Source organism: Eubalaena glacialis, chromosome 10 (assembly GCF_028564815.1).
Source record: "Eubalaena glacialis isolate mEubGla1 chromosome 10, mEubGla1.1.hap2.+ XY, whole genome shotgun sequence".
In the NCBI taxonomy this organism is placed as follows: Eukaryota; Metazoa; Chordata; class Mammalia; order Artiodactyla; family Balaenidae; genus Eubalaena; species Eubalaena glacialis.
In genome coordinates this window covers 119,870,402-119,891,954 of record NC_083725.1, presented here as the reverse complement: position 1 = coordinate 119,891,954, position 21,553 = coordinate 119,870,402, and the positions used below count along the sequence as shown (strand labels likewise).

Sequence of the window (21,553 nt, the reverse complement as noted above, 5' to 3'; positions counted from 1 at the left end):
AGGGATTGAACCTGCGTCCCCTGAATTGGAAGGCGGATTCTTTTTTTTTTTTTTTTTTTTTAATTTTTATTTTTTTATTTTTTATTTTTTTAATGCTATTCTTGTCTGCTTACATTCTTTTTATGTATGTATGTATGTATGGCTGTGTTGGGTCTTCGTTTCTGTGCGAGGGCTTTCTCTAGTTGTGGCAAGCGGGGGCCACTCTTCATCGCGGTGCGGGGGCCACTCTTCATCGCGGTGCGCGGGCCTCTCACTGTCGCGGCCTCTCTTGTTGCGGAGCACAGGCTCCAGACGCGCAGGCTCAGTAATTGTGGCTCACGGGCCGAGTTGCTCCGCGGCATGTGGGACCTTCCCAGACCAGAGCTCGAACCTGCGTCCCCTGCATTGGCAGGCAGATTCTCAACCACTGCGGGAAGGCGGATTCTTAACCACTGAACCACCAGGGAGGTCCCTATAAATTGATTTTTTAAAAAAATATTGAACCAGCCTAGCATTCCAGAAATAAACTCTACTTGTCATGATATATAATTCTTTTCATATAATGCTTAATTCTATTTGATAATATTTTATTAAGGATTTTTTTATGTCTATATTTATGAGAGATATTCACCTGTGGTTTTCTTTTTTGTACTCTCTTTGTATGGTTTTAGTATCAGGGTCATATTTGTTCTGCAAAATGGATTGGATTCTATTTTCTGGAAGATACTGTGTAGAACTGATGTTCATTCTTTAAACATTTCATGGAATTCTTCTGTTTTAGCTGGCTTGTTTTGACATCCCTCTCACAAGGGAAGTGTTACTGCCAGATGGAGGTAGATGTCCAGCTTCCTCAGTTGACCTCAAGTGGGGAGGCTCCTGTTATTGCTGGTGGGGGAGGGAACCTGCTCCCCACGTGGTCTCCACTGATACTGTGGTGGGGGTGGCCTCATTCTTGCTGGTGATGGGGAAAGTCCTGACCCTCCGTTAGCTCTCTTCTGACCCCAGTCCAGCGGGGTGAGGTGGGGGGCGTGAGGGAGGGGTGCCAAATGCGTGTGGAAATCCGGGCTCCCGGAATGGAACCAGAGGAGGATTTGTTACAGCTCGGTAGGGAAGAAAGTCCCAGCTCTGCACCTTGGTTTATTTGATCCCCCCCAGTGGAGGTTTGGGTGCCTCACGACAGCCACACAAGGGGAAGCCCAGGCTCCCCCCTCAGCCTCTGCTGCTATGAGTCAGGGTGGGGGCCACAGTTTTCCTGTGATATCTGGGTGGAGTAGAGCAGTTATTGTCTAAACGTAGTCCTTTTCGTCTGCCATTTTCCTGGTGTTTTGGCTGGAGAGAATAGTCATTCGTTGTGGCTTTTTTTTCTGCTTCTACTAGTGTTTCTGGGTTTCTGACTTCTTATCTCCCAGTCTGGGATATGAGGTTCTCCAGCCAGAGAACCGACCACCATGCTGTTCCTTGGGTCCCTGGTCCCGGACCATTCTGCCTTCTCTCTACCTCTCAGAGTCTTATGTTTGTTTCCTGTACGACATACTGGGTTTTTCGTGGCTCTTCTTGGGAGGAGTAGGGAAAAGTGCGTCTACTCCATCTTTCCGGAAGCAGAAGTGCAGCCCCTGGTTTTCAGCTCAGAGATATCAGGATGCACTTGAAGTTTTAACCTCTGCCTCTTGGAGCCTCCATCTCAGCGGTCCCCAACCGTTTTGGCACCAGGGACTGGTTTCGTGTCAGACAGTTTTTCCACGGGTGGGTGGGTGGGGGTGATGGTTCAGGCAGTAATGTGAGCGATGGGGAGCGGCTGTAAATACAGGTGAAGCTTCACTCGCTTGCCTGCCGCTCACCTCCTGCTGTGCAGCCCGGTTCCTAACAGGCCACGGACTGGGACCAGTCCGGTACCCCTGCTGGTACCCCTGCTCTATCTGACCATGACCTGGTTGTCTCTTGCAGCTCTGGAAATCTCTCCTGTCTCCATGCCTTGACCCACTGGAGTGCAGACGGTTCCTGTTCTAAGAGACCTTTCTGCGGGGCCCAGTCTGACAGCACCTCTGGTGAGTTAGAACATCTTCTCCTTGTCCTTGTCACCTGCAAGCCAATCTCCATTGCCATGGTGTGGTTCACCTCACCCCTTTGGCACTGCGGCCAGAAGATGGTCAGTTCCTTGCAATCAGGGCCCAGGTGCTTGTGTCAGGGTGGGGAGAGGGTGGGTGGAGTTGCCCTTGGCGCTGGGGGAACAAGCCTGCCCCTTGGTGCCTAGCTAATGTGACCTTGGGGGAATTATTGGGACTGTGGCTGAGGCTCCAGGTCTGGCTCCTTGTCTGTGCTCTGAGATGTCCAGGCTGGACTTAGCCAATGCGGCTGAGAGTGGATGATGGGGGAAGTGTTACAGGTGCCCCACCTCCATTTTTGCTTGGACCAGGGGACACCTGTTTGTGTCTAGCACAGGGACCATGGAGGGAAGCCCACAATCTGTGGTTCCGCAGAGCCGAGATATGCCCTGTGCTCAGAGTCTGGTGCCCAGAGCTTGTTATATGTGCTCCACTGGTATCGTTTCATCTGTAATATGTGCTTAAACTTGGCATTTGCTGAATGTTGCCTAAAGGCTGGGCTTTTACCATGATTGACCTCATGAAGAAAGGGAAATGATTGCCATTCTCAGGTGAGGGGACAGGCTTCCAACAGTTAGACACACTGCTCATGGCCTACTTGGTCCTGAGAGGCTCCATCCAGCCCTGGCTGTGCACAGCCTGGGCTCTTTCTGGTGCGACACCCGGCCGCCCAGCCTGGCTCTGCATACTGGGGACCAGAAAGGCAGGTCTGTGAGGTCCACTCCCCCTTGGACACTATTTCTCAGCCTTTATAAAAAATATCATCGCCTATCCATGGAGACATTTTGGACCCTTTTTCCAAATTGTCCACCCCAATGAAATTTTAATACTATGGAAAGGCTGTATATCTGTTCATGTTCTGCTTGTATATCTGTGCTTTCTACTTAAAAACACTAAGATCTGTTTCACCTTCCAAGATTCCATTGAGAGTGCATGTCCTGGGCTTACAAATACAGCAGGCAGGAGCGGAATGTCGGAGCCACTGCCCCTGCCCTGGTCCTGGTCTCCACTGCTTTTGGGGGTCGTCTCCTAACTGGTTTCCTACCCCCAGCTTCCCAGCTCTGCAGTCCTGCCTGAAATCCAGTTCAGACGCTCTCACTGTCCTTGTTCAAGCCTTTCCGTGTGGTCATGGTTCCCTCCATGTGCTCTGAGCTTCTCTGGCCTCTGCTCTCGCCCTCCCCCGGGCGCACGCGGGCACTCACCTGGCGAGCGGTGGTGATGGGGCCCCATGGAGGACCAGCCCCCGCTGTCCCTGCTGAGTGGGCAGAGCCTACAGTCCCCTTGTCCTCTGTTCCTCCCCGATGCTGGATGCTGGCCCCTCGTCGGGAACCCCCTGGCTCTGAACCCCATGGTACCTGCTCACTCACCGTGGCTCAGTGGAGAGATGACAGATGGATGCACACGAGACGCGCGACTCTAGTGGAGGATGTGGCCGCCCTTTCTTCTAGAGGCAGAGCAGCCTCAGAGAAGGAGGGTGTCCAGGTTTGAGGGAAGGTCCGCACTAGGCTGAACCGTACATACAGCATCGTCCATAAGGCCTCCCTTTGACGTCCTTGGGATCGGGACTTGGGACTTACTTACCATTCGTTATGATGGCAGCTGGTGGCAGAGCACAAAGCCCCCGTGCAGCGTGTTTGTGCACTTGTGGGTCATCTGCCCCAGGCCAGATGGGGGGCTTGTTGGTTCACGATGAGGTCGAACCTCTCTGAGCCTGGGTTTGCACCAAGGCCCTCTGACCTCCTCCAGGTTTCTTCCTGAGAAATGACACTTGCCCAGTTGATCTGAGTGTTTGCTTGTCACCATTGCGGGGTCTGAGATAGGGTGCTGCCCGGGCTGGGCCTCCAGCCTCTTCTTAGAGAACTATTATACTTACCATTGGCCCCAAGCGGTGGGAGCATTTGATTTCAGGATCTGTCCCTGTGACCGTGGTCATTGATGTACAAGGGGAAAGAGAAGAGGAAAAAGCTGGACTGGACAGCCCTTTTAGGCCACGAGTGGACGTGTTGTAATCTTGGTTTGCCAGCCAGGGCGCTTTTCGCCCACACAGTGGGCTGTCTCCAGGCCAGGGGACCAGGTGTTCATTGGGAGATTAGGCCTCTCAGCTGGAGGAAGGATGGTGGCCCTTGTGCTGTGGGCGGGGAGGGTTTCCATCTCTCGGGCATGGATCTTCGTGAGCCCAGGAGGTGCTGCGTCCTGGGTGTGGGCGTAGCTGAGGCAGAATTCTCCATCAGCCCCAGGTTTATCTGGGCTCTTCATCTCCCTCTCAGCTGCTTCTCCTGCATCCTCAGGTGTCCCACAAAGGGGCCCTGCCCGTCAGCGACCTCCGGGTGTCCTGGGGCCTCCATTCATCACGGATGCCCCCTGTGTGGGCACCTCACAGCCCCCCTGCCCTGGCTGAAGCATCACCTTACAGTTGAAACATTCATCACTTAATAAACCCGTGTGGATTCTGGGTTTCAGACCTTTCGGAGTGATCCCCTCCTGCTGCCACTCAGAAAAAATGGAAAATTACCCTTGCGTGGTAATTTAGTGAGTAGCCAGATGTCACATGATGAGTGGCAGAAGGGTTCCACTTTAGAGTAATAGAATTAATGTACAGTGTTGTGAATTCTCACCGTGATTCAATGAATCACAGATGGAATGAATTCAAAGATTCTGTTTTTGTGAAGTGGTCTTTATTATTGCCTCAAATTATTTTTTCCACTTGTGGGTATAATCAGACACCCCCCCTAGGGTGCCGGAGGATTTCTGAGCTTCCAGGTGACTTTCCTGGTGGTGACGTGTGACACATCCAACAGATTTGGGTGAAGACTCTGTCTTCGGTGATGAGATTCAAGTAATTCTCTCCAAAACTGGGTGCCTAGTGTGTGGTCCTAAATCAGGGCTTGGCAGACTATGGCTCACGGACCAAATCCTACCATCATCTGTTTTTGTAAATCCAGGTTTTTTTTAATTGTGATAAAATACACGTGGCATAAATTTTTACCATCTTAACCGTTTCTAAGTGGACAGTTCAGGGGCATTAAGTACATTCACATTATTGTGCAGCCATCACACCATCCACCTCCGGAACTTCCCATCTTCCCAAGCTGACACCCTGGCCCCATTCAACACTGGCTCCCCCTCCACTCCCCCAGCCCCTGGCCCCTGGCCCCTGGCCCCAGCATCCTACTTTCTGTCTCTATGGATTCGATGACTCTAGGGACCTCCTATGAGTGGAATCCTACGGGATTTGTCCTCTTGTGTCTGACTTTTTTCTCTGAACATACTACCCTGAAGGTTCATCCATGTTGTAGCCTCTGTCAGAATTTTCTTCTTTTTTAAGGTCAAATAATCTTCCACTGTATGGAGATCAAACTTTGTGTATCCATCAACTGTCGACGGACATTTAGGTTGTTTCTTTCCACCTTCGACTGTTGTGATTAATGCTCCTCCGGAAATGGGTGTAAAACTACCAGTTCTTTGGGGGATATACCCAGAAGTGGAATTGCTGGGTCACATGGTAATTTTACATGTAACTTTTTGAGGAATCGCCATACTGTTTTCCACAGTGGCTACATCATTTTGTATTCCCACCAGCAATGCCAAGGGTTCCAATTTCTCCACATCCTCACCAATGCTTTTTTTCCTGTCTTTTTGATGGTAGCCATCCTAGTGGCTGTGAAGTAGTATCTCACTGCAGTTTTGGTTTTCATTTCCCCAGTGATCAGTCACGCTGAGCATCTTTTCATGTCCTTCTTGGCCATTTGTATGTCTTCTTTGGAGAAATGTCTATTCAAGTCCTCTGCCCATTTTTGAATTGGGTTGCTTGATTTTTGTTATTCAATTGTAGAAGCTCTTTATATATTCTGGACTTTTATCCCTTGCCAGATATGTGATTTGCAAATCTTTCCTCCCACTCCATGGGTTGTCTTTTGTAAATAAAGTTTTATTGTCACGCAGCCATGCTCGTTCCTTCTTGTATTATCTCTGGCTGCTTTCATGCTACAGAGGCTGAGTTGAGTGGCTGTGACAGAGGCCGTGTGATCTCAGAGCTGAGAATATCTACAGGCTGGCCCTTTACACAAAGTTTGCTGACCCCTGTTCTAAATGATCTCGGCACACCCAGCGCAGACAACCAGGTCAGAGTCTGAGAGATGCCCTCTGTCCACAAACCCCGGGGGCGTGAGCACTCAGCCTGCAGGCCCCTGGCGTCCTCCTGGTCTGAAGCCCTCTGTGTCTTGGTTAAGTTGTGTGGCTTCATCTTGTGACATCTGTGTAGGAGGCGGGCTCCAGACGGGGGGCTCCTTCCTCCTGGGAGCAGGTGATGGCGGCGTTTAGGGACTGCCCCTAACCAGTGACCCCAGAGGAAGGCTCATGACGGACCAAGTCAGAACCCTATGGGCTGGCATTTATCCTGTTCATCCTACTCCCCTTTTGATAGGGAATTCCAGAGATGTAGGCGATGGCTTTCCTTGGGCTTGGAGCTGGGCCTTGGGGGGGTGTTAGGTCCAGGCAGCCAGAGGGTGGCCCGGGCCGGTGTCTCCCAGGGCATTACAGGAGGAGTTAGCTGTGTATGTAAGAGGTCGTGGGCCCCGGGCATGTCCAGCATGCCCACGAAGGGGGGGCGATGCTGTACAAACCGAATGGACGCTGCTTCCAGAGGGGTCCCCCGCAGCCCCCCGCATCTCAGATTGCAGTGAGCCGGGGAGTGATGGTGGGCGAGGGGTGTGGACATCGAATGGGGGCCACTGTCTCCAGATGTCTGGCTCTGAAGGGCGGGGCGTCTGCTCTCACTGTCTGCGTGTTGTTTGCAGAACAAAAGCACAATAGCTGTTCGCTCTCCACCCAGAGTCCCAACCTGGGTCTGATATGCAGTCAGTAAATGGGGAGCAGGTGACTGTCCCCTCCCGGGGCAGTCCCTGTGCAGGCCCGGGTGAGGGTGATGGTACCTCTCTGAGCTTGTGTGAAGGAGGTGGCCCTCAATCACTGTTATCTCCCCAGAGGGACCCAGGAATCTCCAGGAGGAGCGAAGCGTCACTGTATGGGGCTGTTGGAAATGGCCCTAAAGGTATCAGGTCCTCATCCCAGGACCACATGTGTCACCGTGTACAGTACAGCTTGCAGATGTGATCAAGTTAAGGGTCCTGAGATGGGGGGTTACCCTGGATCATCTAGTTGGGCCCCTAACACCATCACAGGAGCCCTTACAAGAGGGAGACAGAGGGAGATGTGAACACAGAGTAGACCCTGGGATGACAAAGGCAGGGGCTGGGGTGATGCAGCCACGAGTCCCAGGACACCTGGAGCCCTGGAAGCCCGAAGAGGCAGGAAGGACCCTCCCCTGGGGCCTCCGGAGGGCGCTAGCCCTGCGACACCCAGATTTCAGTCCAGGGAACCTGATTCCAGACTTTCGGCCTCCAGGATGGGGAGAGGATACATTTGTGTTGCTCTGAGCTGCCCGGCGTGTGACACTTTGTTATAGCAGCCCCGGGACGCTCATACAGCATGTGGATCTGGATTTGGTTGGGGAACAGGGTCACTTTTCAGTGAGAAGGAGGAGAACGGGGTCTCGCGTGTGGCCAGGGCTCAGGTTTCCGCCGGGGTTACCTTGGTGGCAGGCCGGTCATGGGGGGAAGACGTGACGGCCTTTCCCCAGGTCACCGCGGCCCAGCTGAAACCTTGGGGAGGGGCCTTGGTGCTGGCATAGGCAGGACTGCCCTCACCCTGTCACTCTCTGCAGGACGTGCCCCCAGATAAACCACCAGGAGAGGTGTAGCCTGCTCTGAACGCAGCGCCTGCAAGCTGCTTCCTGCGGGCCCCGAGCATCTCCCCTCTCGGCCGGGTTGGGGACATGCTGGCCGGTGTCCCCACGCCGGCTGCACATTGCTGGGCCCCCGTGGAAGTGCCCCGACTATTTTACACATTCAAAGTTTCCCTCTACGAATGTACACCTTGATTGCTTCAACCTTCTTCCTAGACCTAGAGGTGAAGGTGGGCACCTAGAGACCAGCCCACACGCCTCCTGCCTTTGGTCTTTCTGGGCAGGTAAATTCTGCTCCGGCTGCCCCAGGATCTTCACCTCTCATCACGGCAGAGGGAGCGAGGCCCGAGGGGTCGGGCAACTGCCAGGCCACCCCCGCCCCCGACGGCAGCACATGGTTCCACAGCGTCCTTGGGTGCATTCCCCGTGCCCGAGGGTCCTGTCCCAGCCTCTAGGTTCCCGCCTCTGCTCTGTGCACCACCCCTCCTGGTGCCCGTCCCCTCGGCCGTCGGGAGACCCCGCCTCCCGGGAGGCTTCCCTGTCTCCGCCTCTGCACGCTCTTTGTGACCCCCTGCAGGCCCCTGTGCAGGGCAGGATGCAGCTGCACCCTCGGGCATCTCGGTGCCATTGAAGGAATAAGCTCAGTGCCCCTGGGTTCCCCGCTCCTCTCCCTCTGCCCTCTCCCACCACTTTAGACCTGGTTACCCAGTGAGGCAGGTGGTGGCGGGAAGCATCTCCCAGCGTCAGGGTGGGTGAGCGGCGGGACCTCGAGAGCTGGTACAGGATCGTCCTCGGGCTTCTAGAGCCCTGGGCGGGGTGTGTGATGTTGAGGAGGGTGCGTGGGTCCAGGCGGACCCGAGTGTTCGCAGGAGCTGCTGGTCTGAGGAATGAGCTGGAGGCCATGAATCTAGGGAAAGGGGTGGTGGTCATTGGGCCCATCACGTAGATCCTTCCGAATAGCTCAGCCAGGGACCACGTCATCATCTCGGTAGTAAGAGCCCCTCTGTGCTGCATGTGTCAGGCCCTGCAAACAGCACCTGGGCGGCTCACCGATGCTCCCCTCAAGGGTGAGGACGATCGAGGAATAGCAAGAACTGGGTTTGTTTCCCCAAATGGGTCGTCTCAGTCCTAGCAAAAGGGTCGTGTCATTTTGCTTTGACTTTAGAGCCTGGCCTGAGGAACAAGAATTCTCGGGCATCTTGTTGAAATTGCAGATTCTAAGACCTCCTCCAAAGGAAATCCAATTCAGTAGGAATCTGCCTTGTTTGCCTGCTAACCAAATGATTCTGCTGCAGGCCCCACGGGTAAAACTCTGCTTTAATCATTAGGCTAAAACCATTAGGCTACGACCAACCCGTGGGTTGGGAGCACATTTTTGCAGCCATGTGTTGTATTTATCTCTGAGCTTCCTGGCAGCTAGGGAGAAAAGGGAAAGATGGGATAACAGTGTTCTCTTGTCTGATATTAAACTAGTTCCTCTGGAGAGCAGATTTTTCTTAGCACTCTAGTCTAGGAGGAATGTTTTCACGTAGCGTTTTCAGTTGTGGTTTTGCCAAAAAAAAGAAAACCCCAAATAGTTTTCAAATACCGTTTGACCTCAGTGAAAGCTGAGGACATAACAACAACATTTTCGAGGTGGACATTAAGCTGGGGGGTTCAGGTGTGTTGCTGTCTCATAGATTCAGATGTAGGACTTAAGGAGCCACGGGCAGAGGTAACTTCGGCCAAGGGCAAGGCTTTTTGCAGAAGAGAATTAAAAGAGAAGAAAGAAAGAGAATTGAATGACTGTGTGATTGCATTTTATGTGAAATGCCCCAAGCAGGCAAATCTATAGAAACAGGAAGTCATGAGCGGTTGCCAGGGGTAGTAGGGGTGAGGGGGTTGGGAGGTGATGGCTGAGAATTGTAGGTTTTTTTTTTTGAGATAATGGAAGTGTTTTAATATGGATAGAGGTGATGGTCTACCCAACTTAATGATTATAGGAGAACCCACTGTATCGTGCCCTCCAATGGATGAGTTGTATGGCGTGTGAATTACATCTTCACCAAAATGTTTAAAAACAAAAAATCGATGACATTAGTGTGTCGCACTGAGTCCAAGGTTGGGTGCCAGGGGGTCGGAAGGAGACGACTTGGCCTGATGAAGCCTCGGGGAGCTTCCTTGGGGGGAGGGAAGCTTCTCGGGTTGCAGCATTCCCCGTGATCCCCCCTAAACCATGGCCCTGAGCAGTGGACCCGCCGTCAGGTCAACGGGGCTCCCGCCCTGGCCCGAGGGTCTGAGTTGGGCATGGTCGCGTGTCCGAGGATCCCAGGAAATGGGAGGAACGGGCACTGAATTCCATGTTCTCACGTGTTGGTGCCTCTGTTCCCCGAGACAGTTTTATCTGCAGCCCTGAGGCTGCTGAACGAGCTCTTTGGAGCAGGACTTGCCCGCATCCAGGTGTGGAATGTGGCTTCCCTGGGCGGAGCAGGCTGCATGTATCCTGGGTTCTCTCAGCAGAAGCCTGGGTCTCTCCCGTCCGCTGAGCCCGGGTCAAGTGGGTGGAAATAGCCGGATGGAGTGAGTTAGGATCTGGTCTCAGTGTAGGGCCGAATATACCGAGGCTCGTAGAGACAGACGGCTTCCTGGTAAGAAAGGAGCTGGATGAGAGTGACTGTAAGTAAAGTGATCTTAAGGTGAAAATAAATATATTTGTATGTGTTTCAGATGAAACAAATCGTGTAGCCAAACCAGGAATTTTCTAGGGTGGTGACACTGGGTGTTAACCACGCTTTCACTGGGGGATGGTTTTATGAGAGTGATGCCAAAGGGGCCGTGTTGAGGGAACCCAGTTAAGAACCTGGTGTCCAGAGCTCTCGGCTGTTTTGTCGTCCAGGGGTACACCTGGCAGAGAGGGTCTCATGCAGCCGCTAGCCAGGCGGGGGCCGATGCTGGCCAGTCGTCCGGTTCTGCTGGAAGGGACAGCTGCCGTGTGGCTTTATAACTGCTGGGAGTCACCAACTTGCTGACTTCACCTTTCCTTGGAAAGAACAAGGGAGAAGTCACATAGAATGTAATTCACCAAAACGAACACGTCAACTTTCCGGTGTATGAGGTGCTCCTATCGCAGACCGTTGGAAATAAAATTCAAGGTGTTCGGTTGGATGCAAATTGTCCCTTTTTCTTTCTTTCTTTTTTACCGTTGACATTTTTATTACATTACAAATTATCACCTGTCTGCCTACGTAGCAAGCCGATGTCTGTAGTTTTGCTGTGGCTCCATAGCTACGGATGGGAAAAATAGTGCAATTTACCTGTCCGTCAAAAGCGCAGTCAGGGACGAAGGGAAGGGCTGCTGTTTCCCACGTTCTCTAAATATTTACGCTTCTGTTCCTCTTTTATATTTATTCCTTCCACCTGGATGGCAGGTACACAGTCGCCTTCCAGTGCTAATTCTCCCTGGATGTTTTTAGAGGGAGCGGTTCCGCTAATCAGAGCTGTCTCACAGTCACGAAATGGATTCAAAGTAATATTTAATCCAACGCATGGAGGAAATGCCAGCCGCCAGGACGCTGGAATGTAGAGCAGGCCCGTCGGGTGTTTGTCGTGAGCACGGCTATCTGCTGTGTTGCCTTCATCAGTTGGCAGGGGGCGCGGGGAGATCTGTGAACCAGCTTGTTAAGGAAAACACAGAGAATTTTGCATTTATGCCCCTCGCCCCGCCCTCGTACTGTGGTAGCGCAAACGCCTGACAGCGCAGGGGCCCCTCGAGCTGGTTTGCGGAGTTCATTTATTATTTTTCCCTCATGTGTTCACGGAGCGATTGTTTCAGGAGACACTGAGGTCCCCACACAGTCTTGGGGCACACGGCGTCAGAAATCGGAGACGGGATCCCAAGGATGGGGCACGAGGCTGGTCCACGGGCCTCTTGTGCCGATCGGGGCCCTTCTTCTGCAGCCGCAGCCCAAGGGCAGCTCTCCCTGGGCCTGTCTTGTCTGCAGCAGCCACGGAAAATGACTGTGGACATGGCCCTGTGGACACCCCTGCCCTTCAAGTGACTCTGCCACTCCCCGCCACCAACACGCTAATGCACAGCACACACCTCAGGGGTGGCTTGGTCGGTGGAGGGTGGGAAGCCTTGGCAGCCCTGCCCCTTTCTGAAACTTTCCTCCTTGTGGGATTCAGAGGTAATCCAAAGGCTCCTCGTCCCCCTTTGGGCAACTTGGGCCTCCTTAAACTTAATCCCAACAGACAGGTGTGAGAGGGCCCAGGTCTGATGCAGGTGTCAGGCCAACATCACTCGGGCCTCTGTCCCCTGCCTGCCCCTAGCTCTGTCCTGAGAGGGACTGGGTCACATGTCCCGAACGTCCCGGCGTCCATTCCTCTGCCTGGCATCCCTGTCCGCATCCCTGGACAGGCCATGGGGAGATGGTGTTTCTTTTCTTAAAAATTTTATTAAAGTATAGTTGATTTATAATGTTGTGTTAATTTCTGCTGTACAGCAAAGTGATTCAGTTATGCATATATATATATATATATATATATTCTTTTTCATATTCTTTTCCATTGTGGTTTATCACAGGATATTGAATATAGTTCCCTGTGTTATATAGTAGGACCTTGTTTATCTATCCTGTATATAATAGTTTGCATCTGCTAATCCCAGCCTCTCAGTCCATCCTTCCCCCACCCCCTCCCCCTTGGCAACCACAAGTCTGTTCTCTATGTCTGTAAGTCTGTTTCTGTTTTGTAGATAAAGTTCATTTGTGTCATATTTTAGATTCCACATATAAGTGATATCATATGATATTTGTCTTTCTCTGTCTGACTTACTCCACTTAGTATGATCATCTCTAGGTCCATCCATGTTGCTGCAAATGGCATTATTTCGTTCTTTTTTATGACTAATATTCCATTGCATATATGTGCCACATCTTCTTTATCCATTCATCCGTTGATGGACATTTAGGTGGCTTCCATGTCCTGGCTATTGCAAATAGTGCTGCTATGAACACTGGGGTACATGTATCTTTTTGAATTATTATTTTCTCTGGAAATATACCCAGGAGTGGGATTGCTGGATCATATGGTAGCTCTATTTTTAGTTTTTTGAGGAACCTCCATACTGTTCTCCATAGTGGCTGCACCAACTTACATTCCCACCAACAGTGGAGGAGGGTTCCCTTTTCGGGGAGATGGTGTTTCTGTGGCCTCTGCATCCTGCATCCCTTCCCCAGGACTGGCTCTGGGTGGCTCCATGGCAGCCACTGTAGGCGGTGTCCAGGTAGAGAGAACTAGTTTGTGTGACAGGAAGCACGCCCCTGGCCTCTCTTCTGTGTCTCTGATCAGGCCTAGGCTGAGGTGGTCCAGGTGAGACCTGGGTGGGGCCTGCCTTCAGGAATCCTGCTTCCCCTAAAAGTGCAGGGGTGGCTGGTGGGGCACAGACGCCCAGTGCGTGTATGTGATGCACACCTGTCTCAGGAGTCCCGGGCGGCACCTTGTCCTGCGTCGTCCCATGGGGAGCCTGTCACCCGAGAACTTGTCCATGGGGAACGCGGGTCCCTGCCCAGCCCAGGCTCACCTTACCCGGGGATTGGCAGCTGTTCTGGGCAGCGCAGACGGGAAGCACATCGGATCCTGTTACCTGCCTGGGGGGTTGTCCCTGCAGCCAGTTCCAGCCGGGAAACGTGCTTACGAGCCCGGGCGCTTGCCCTGGTCCTCTGGTAACCCTGGGAGCAAATGTTCTCCAGATTTCCTCTGTGCGGTATGTGATTCTTGTTTGGATTTACATTTTTCTAAAAGTAACTTACATGCTGGTAAATTAATCCAGCTGTCAGTTTCCCCACCCCTCCCATGCAACTCTGCTCCTTAGAACTACAGCCAAGTATAGGACCGGATGTTCAGGGGTGCCCAGACCATCCACATGTTCAGTGATTCTCTAGAAGGACTCACAGGACTCAGCCAAGCTATCAATATTATAGTTGCACTTCGTTACAGCGAAAGGATACAGATGACAGTCAGCTGATGTAAAGGCTCGTGGGCCAGGGTCCAGGAGAGACCAGGCACCAGCTCCCAGCTGGCCTGTCCCACTGGAGACTTACAAATGGCACTTGATTCTTCCAGAAACCTTGTGTGACGACACACGTGAGCTACTGCCAATTAGGGACACGCCTTGCAGCCTGGAGTCCAGGGGGTCACATAGGCATGGGCTGACCACCTACAGGCTGACCTTAGTCTCCAGCCCCTCCAGAGGTCAAGCCCAAGGCCCCCCTACCATAAATCACGTTCTCAGTGTAAATGACCTGATGTGGCTCAGGGCACCCTATAAACAAAATCACTCTTCTTAGGAGGACATTCCAAGGACTCAGAGGTGCCCTCCCAGGAGCCCAGCAAGGGTTTGGACAACCCAGGCCCTCTGTGTTCACCCTTTACTGCCAGCAGTAGTTCGGAGAGAGGGTCCAAGATCACATCTTGGTTCTACCGTGTCTTAGCTCTCTGGTTTAGGAAGTTTTCCCTCTCTTTATGTCTCTGTTTCCTTATTGGTAGAATAGGGGCGATCCTGGATAAGCACAGGGGTAAAGAGCTTGAAGACAGAATGACAACCGACGAAAGAGAGTGACTGTTCTAGCCACGCCGGTGACACTGATGAAAACATGGCCACCCACTGTAGAGAACAGGCCGCGGGTCCTCAAAGAGTTAAACAGCTGCCATATGACCCAGCAGTTCCACTCCTGGGCACATACCCAAGAGACATGAACACGTGTTCACATATGTCTACCCAAGAGACATGGACACATGTGACTGTTCACAGCAGCATTATTTACAATAGCTTCAACGTGTAAGGAGCCCAGATGGCCATCAACAGATGAATGGATAAACACATGTGGCCCATCCATACGAGGGAATATTATTCACCTGTGAAAAGGAATAAAGCCCTGACACATGCTACAACATGGATGAACCTCAAAAACGTTATGCCAAGTCAAAGAAGCCAGACATAAAAGGTCACACATTGTGTGATTCCATTCATATGAAGTGCAGTGAATGGGCAAATCCACAGAAACAGATATTGGATTCGTGGTGGCCAGGGGCAGGATTGGCTGGGGGGTCGGTGGGATTTGGAGGAGGAAGGAAGGGGGAGTGACCCCCTAATTGGCATGGGGTTTCCATTTGGGATGACAAAAATGGCCTGGAATTAGATACTGGTGATGTTTGTACAGCATAGCTAAAAACCACTGAATTGTACCCTTTAAATGGTGAATTTTATTTCAATATTAAAAATTGCTAAAAAAACCCCAAAAAACAAAAATACCGTGAATACCACAACACACCTCGCAGAATGGCCAAAATCCGGAGCATTAACATCAGATACTGGGGAGGGTGCGGAGCAACAGGAACTCTCATTGTTGCTGGTGGGGACGCAAAATGGTGCAGCCACAACTACTGAGCCTGCGCGTCTGGAGCCTGTGCTCCGCAACAAGAGAGGCCACGATAGTGAGAGGCCCGCGCACCGCGATGAAGAGTGGCGCCCGCTTGCCACAACTGGAGAAAGCCCTAACACAGAAACGAAGACCCAACATAGCAATCAATCAATCAAAAAAAAAAAAAAAATGGTGCAGCCACTTTGGAAGACAGTTGAGTGGTTTCTTACAAAACTACACACACTCTCACCATGTGACCCAGCAGTTTCATTCCTTGGTATTTACCCAAAGGAGTTGAAAACTTGTGTCCACACAAAAACCTGCACACGGATGTTTATAGAACTTTATTTATAATTGCCAAAAATTGGAAGCCATGAGATGCCTTTCACTAGGTGGATGGATAAATAAACTGTGGTCCATCCAGATGATAGAATATTGAATAATATAATAATAGCACTGAAAAGAAACGAGCTATCAGCCATGAAAAGACATGGAGGAACCTCCAGTGCACGTGACTATGTGAAAGAAGCCAGTCTGAAAAGGCTGCACACTGTATGCTTCCAACTATATGAAATTCTGGAAAAGGTAGAACTATGGAGCCAGTGAAAATATCATTTGGTTGCCAGGGGTGTGGGTGTGGGGAGGGATGAATACATGAAGCGCAGAGGGTTATTAGGGCAGTGGAAATGCTCTTCATGATACTGCAGTGGTGGATACATGTCATTATATGCCTGTCAAGACCCACAGAATGTACAACATCGAGAGTGAACCCTAATTTAAACTGTGAACTCTGGGTGATGGTGATGTATCAATAGAGGTTCATCAGCTGTAGGAAAATGGATCACTCTGGTGGGGATGTTGACAATGGGGGATGTGTCAGGGCAGGAGGTACATCGGAAGTCTCTGTACCTTCCCTTCAATTTTGCTGTGAACCTAAAACTGCTAAAAAAAAAAAGCAGTCTTAAAAAACGGACAAACAGACAAGAAAACAAAACTGCCTGCCTGTGTTATGGAAGAACAATCTGTCTTTTTTTTTAAGCATATTCAGATTATCTTTATTTGATATTGATTATATCTCTGGACTCCTGGTTTTCCCATTTAATCTGTGTGCTTATTACTTTCACCTCATGGAATCCCGAGATTTTAGTTGATTTACTTTTTTTTTTTTTAAACAATGGAGAAAAGACAGCCTCTTCAATAAGTGGTGCTGGGAAAACTGCACCACTACATGTAAAAGAATGAAATTAGAACACTCCCTAACACCGTACACAAAAATAAACTCAAAATGGATTAAAGACCTAAATGTAAGGCCAGACACTATCAAACTCTTAGAGGAAAACATAGGCAGAACACTCTATGACATAAATCACAGCAAGATCCTTTTTGACCCACCTCCTGGAGAAATGGAAATAAAAACAAAAATAAACAAATGGGGCCTAATGAAATGTAAAAGCTTTTGCACAGCAAAGGAAACCATAAACAAGAAGAAAAGACAACCCTCAGAATGGGAGAAAATATTTGCAAACGAAGCAACTGACAAAGGATTAATCTCCAAAATTTACAAGCAGCTCATGCAGCTCAATATCAAAAAAACAAACAACCCAGTCCAAAAATGGGCAGAAGACCTAAATAGACATTTCTCCAAAGAAGATATACAGATTGCCAACAGACACATGATAGGATGCTCAACATCGCTAATCATTAGAGAAATGCAAATCAAAACTACAATGAGATATCATCTCACACCGGTCAGAATGGCCATCATCAAAAAGTATACAAACAATAAATGCTGGAGAGGGTGTGGAGAAAAGGGAACCCTCTTGCACTGTTGGTGGGAATGTAAATTGATACAGCCACTATGGAGGTTCCTTAAAAAACTAAAAATAGAACTACCATACGACCCAGCAATCCCACTACTGGGCATATACCCTGAGAAAACCATAATTCAAAAAGAGTCATGTACCACAATGTTCATTGCAGCTCTATTTACAATAGCCAGGACATGGAAGCAACCCAAGTGTCCATCGACAGATGAACGGATGAATAATCTGTTTTGAAGTCAAACGCCATTCTCTCCGCCAGGGGGCTTTCCTGCCTGGCCTTTTGCTGTTTTTTCGCATCCTTGGTGCCTATGACGCTGTCCCCAATAACACGAACGCATGCAGCCCTTCCCCCGAGGTCTGCTCATCCTGGAGGGGGTCGTGGGCTGTCTCTTCCAGCCGCAGGGGATTGGAATTCCGCCCAGCAAGGCGTGACGTCCTTCCATGGTCGCAGGTGACCCGACCTGCTTTAGAGGCATCCTTGCGGGGTTGGCACTAGGGACCGTCGCTGGTGGTCACACCGTCCTCCTCTCCCTCCCGAGGCAGCTTGTTTCCATCAACTCTTCGACATTTATTTGAGTCTGACTTCCGTGGTGGCCTTTGTGTTTTAACCAGAAACAGAACTTGTGTCATAGTTGTAGTTTACAGAGTGAGTGCGCAGAGATTGTCTGATGTAACCGTAAATGACTTGGGAAAATGAGAACTACAGCTTCGTGTGACAGGTGAAGGGGCAAAGGTTCAGAGAGGTCTAGGGACTTTCTCTAAGTCACACAGCAAGTGACCATACCAAGGCTGGTCCCCGAGGGTGACATACAAAGGGGCATGGGCTGCGCGTCTGTCGTGGTGGGGTGGGCAGGTGGCCGAGGCAGAACAACAGGACGGAATTCGGGGAAGTGGTGCGTAAGCGCCAGTGCTGGTGGGGTGTCACAGACAGTTCCGAGCCCAGCAGGGTAAGCCTACCGCGGGACGTTCGGGTGTGGAAGCCGCAGCCACCACTGAGGGCTCCAGAACTACTCATGGCAGTTTCAGATTTCACACAAGGACTTGGTGGACGAAAAATGTCACCGCTCCCAACTGGGCACCCGGAGGGGACTCAGGATGGAGAAAAGCAGGATACTGGCCCTAGAGAGCTGAGGTGCACGTCAGAGGAATAATTTCAATGAGCCCAGACCCTTGCATCTTTCCATACAAAGTGCTAAATTCATTAACTTGAGATGTCTGGTTTTTCTTTAATCAACAGTGATCTTTTGATGTTTCAATTACCTGGTTTTGTTGCAAAATCTCCTGTATATCCTGGCTCCTCCCCTACCTCCTCAAAGAGGTCCCTCAGAGCTCTCTGAGAGGCTGTTTTCCAGACTTAAGTCCCCAGCAAGTCCACCGAATAAAGCATAATTTTCAACTTTTAGGTTGTGCATTTTTTTTTTTTTTTCAGTCAAGAAGGTCTGCTGGACCAAGAGTCTGGTCCTGGCTTTCTGACTCTGGTTCAGAGTAAGCCCTGGTCAGGACCGGGATGGGGATGGAATGGAGTCCAGGGCCGGCCAGGGTCCCTTTCTGTCCAAGGTCAAAGACTGGTAGTGAGAGGGTGGAATGTTCCAGACAAGGTCCTAAAGAAGAGGGCATCTGTCTCCTGTGCTTTCTTAGAGACTTCTCCTAACGTGACACGTGACTCCTCAGCCAACGTCTGCAGGCTGCCCGCACGAGGTGTGACCCCAACAGGGCTCCGGATGCCGTGCAGGCAGCCCTAGCGTCCACTCTGCTTGGGTCACCCACAGAATTCATAACATAGAAAGGCCAAAATGCAAACTCATGTGCCCATCCTGGAAGGCTTGGTGTGAAGCTGACGTGGGGCAGTGGCCAGATTGGTGCTCGGTCAGCTGGGACTCGCTGGACGCTGTCCCCATCATTGCCCCATGTTTGAACTTGCTCTGACTTCGGAGTTCACAGCAGGGGTGCCTACACCCACCTCTCGTGGCCGGGTGGTGATTAAGTCTTGTTGCTTTAAATGCCCTTTCCTTGGGCTGCGCAGGTGTGGAGACGTGGCTCAGAAATTTCCTGCCAGTGAATCAACAGTGATTTATAGAATGCCCACCGGGGTGCCCTTTAGAGGATGGAGATGAAGTCTGAGACGGACAGGGTCTCTGGCCTCGGGATTTATCGTCCAATTGAGCAGGTGGGATTTGCCCAGATGGAGAGACAGAGGGAGCAAGATGGTTTGTGAACACTGCACACCCCAGACCCGGCTCCAGTGGCCCGACGGAGGGTGGGTCATGGGCCTGCAGCCCAGCCCTCAACTTTGGAGTCTTGGAACCTGACCCGTCCCCTTCCCAGCCTGGGCTGGCCCAGCCCTTTGCTCAGATGGATGCAGTGACTCTGCCGGTCCCATCATGCAGTCCTGGAGAACCCTGACTCAGGTGGTAATTGTGAATGAAAAATGTTGCCTCCCTATCAGTAAACAAAGGATGTTGCAGCCAACAAGCCAGTAGAGCTGCGCCTGGTGTTGAGCCCCAAGGGAACTCAGGATGGGAAAGAACAGGATACTGGCCCTAGAGAGCTAAGTTTATATCAAAGAAATGATTTCCGGGAGCCCAGACTCTTGCATCTTCCAATACATAGAAAAGTGCTAAATTCACTAACTTGAGATGTCTGGTTTTCCTTAATTAACGGTACTCTTTTGATGTTCCGACTAGCTGGTCTTTGTTGCAAAACCCCCTAAATATTCTGACTTCTCAGAGCCGTCCCTCTGAGCTGTCTGAGAGGCTGTCTGCTGGGCTTGAAGTCCTCAGAAAATCAGCCGAATAAAAGGTAATTCTCAGCTTTTAGGTTGTGTATTTTTTCAGTCGACATAACTAAAAATCTGTTCTCCGTTTAATTCTGTTAACATTCCCAGTGGAAAGGAAGCTCTCCGGGGCAGGGATGTTAGTTGGTTTTGGTCAATGATGTATCCCAAGCACCTAGGCAGAGAGCTGGGCATGCAGACGGTGCTCAAGAAATAGTCGTGAGAACGAGAGGATGGATCCTTCTGAGTGATCGATGGGAGAGTCCTGGTTTGTCGTGCCAGGGAGCCTTTGAGACTTCTTGGAAACTCACTGATCTTCCTTTTTTAGCAGAAAGAGCCAGAGGCAGGCTGAGAGCCTGGCTGGGCTGGAGTTCTGGGCTGGATTAATAACCCTCACATCTCTTTCTATGGCTGTCAGTGAAAAAATGTTGACTGCCGTATCGGTAAACAAAGGATGTTGCAGCCATCAAGCCATCACATTACAGCCGCCCCCAATGGTGAGTCCTGAGGGAACTCAGGATGGAAACAGGATGCCCACCATCAAGCCCTCAGCCCCTGCAGCCAACCCCCTGCCCCTACCCTGAGGAGACTCAGGATGAGAAAGCACAGGATACGGGCCCCAGATAGCAGAGGCGCACGTCAGAGGAATGATTTCAGGGAGCCCAGACTCTTGCATCTTCCCATACACAGAAAAGCGGTAAATTCCTTAACTTGAGATGCCTGGTTTTCCTTTAATTAACAGTCGTCTTTTGATGTTCCCGCCACCTGGTCTTTGTTGCAAAAACTCCTATATGTCCTGGTTTCTCCCTCACCTCTTCAGAGCGGCCCCTCGGAGTTATCTGAGATGCTGTATCCGGGGCTTAAGTCCTCAGTTTTGTCCACTGAATAAAACATAATTCTCAACTTTTACGTTGTACATTTTTTTTTTCAGTCAACAGCTGGCTTGATGACAAGCACCATGCCCATGTGAATCTCCTACTTTTTCCCCAAGCAAAGGTTTCTCATGTAGCAAAGAGAACTTTGGGTTACTTGTGATTTTAGAATTAATATTAAGTTTATTCAAGGTACAAACCCAAAGACTTAACTTCCCTAAAGCTCATGATTTTGATTTACAGCTATTATTTATGAATCTAGTTGATTTTATAATCCCTTAAGAAGAGTGGGCCTTTGATAGCAGTGGGATCTCACAAACTCAAATGCCCATGAATTCTAACAAAAAATTCTGCCTCAGGGATGAAAGTAATTATTTTATTACTTTCACTAGTAAAGCATAACCTAATTATACTGAAAATCAGGGACTCCTACATTCTCTGAAACATTCTAGAGATTTTTCAACTTTCTTAAAATTATATTGGGTGTAAAGTCTTATGTCTGAATCTGCCATTCTGTTGCCTATTTTGGCCAGGGTAACGAGTATGAACAGGTACAGGGTGTAAAAGTGAAACCTTATTTCTGGATTTAACGTGTAATACTAGTGAGGTGCTTTTGGTGTCTTTTTTCATGTCGCCCTTAGGTTTAAGCCTTCTTGGGGTTACAGAGAATCGACCCATGAAAGAATCAGACCAGCTTGGCAATGTGGTCCTTTAGTCTCAGGCCTGGGGTTGGCTATCTCCCAGGGCATCCGGCTGGGACCAGGACCTGTGTGGCTTTGTCCAGTCCTCCCTGACGTACAAGGCCTCGGTCCTGCAGCCCAGCAGCCCAGGGCCCTGCTCAAGTACAGAAGCCTGGATGAT

The 21,553-nt window shown here is 50.5% G+C and overlaps 1 protein-coding gene across 6 annotated transcripts in view; it reads left to right on the top strand.

Annotated features, from left to right (window-relative positions):
• SHANK2 (SH3 and multiple ankyrin repeat domains 2) overlaps nucleotides 1-21,553 on the top strand; it is a 570,985-nt gene that overhangs the window by 22,945 nt on the left and 526,487 nt on the right. For all 6 annotated transcript variants that reach the window (XM_061202240.1, XM_061202242.1, XM_061202244.1 and 3 more), the window contains exon 2: nucleotides 1,924-2,024. The gene's annotated coding sequence lies outside the window, so the exon portion shown is untranslated. The remainder of the gene's footprint in view (nucleotides 1-1,923; nucleotides 2,025-21,553) is intronic.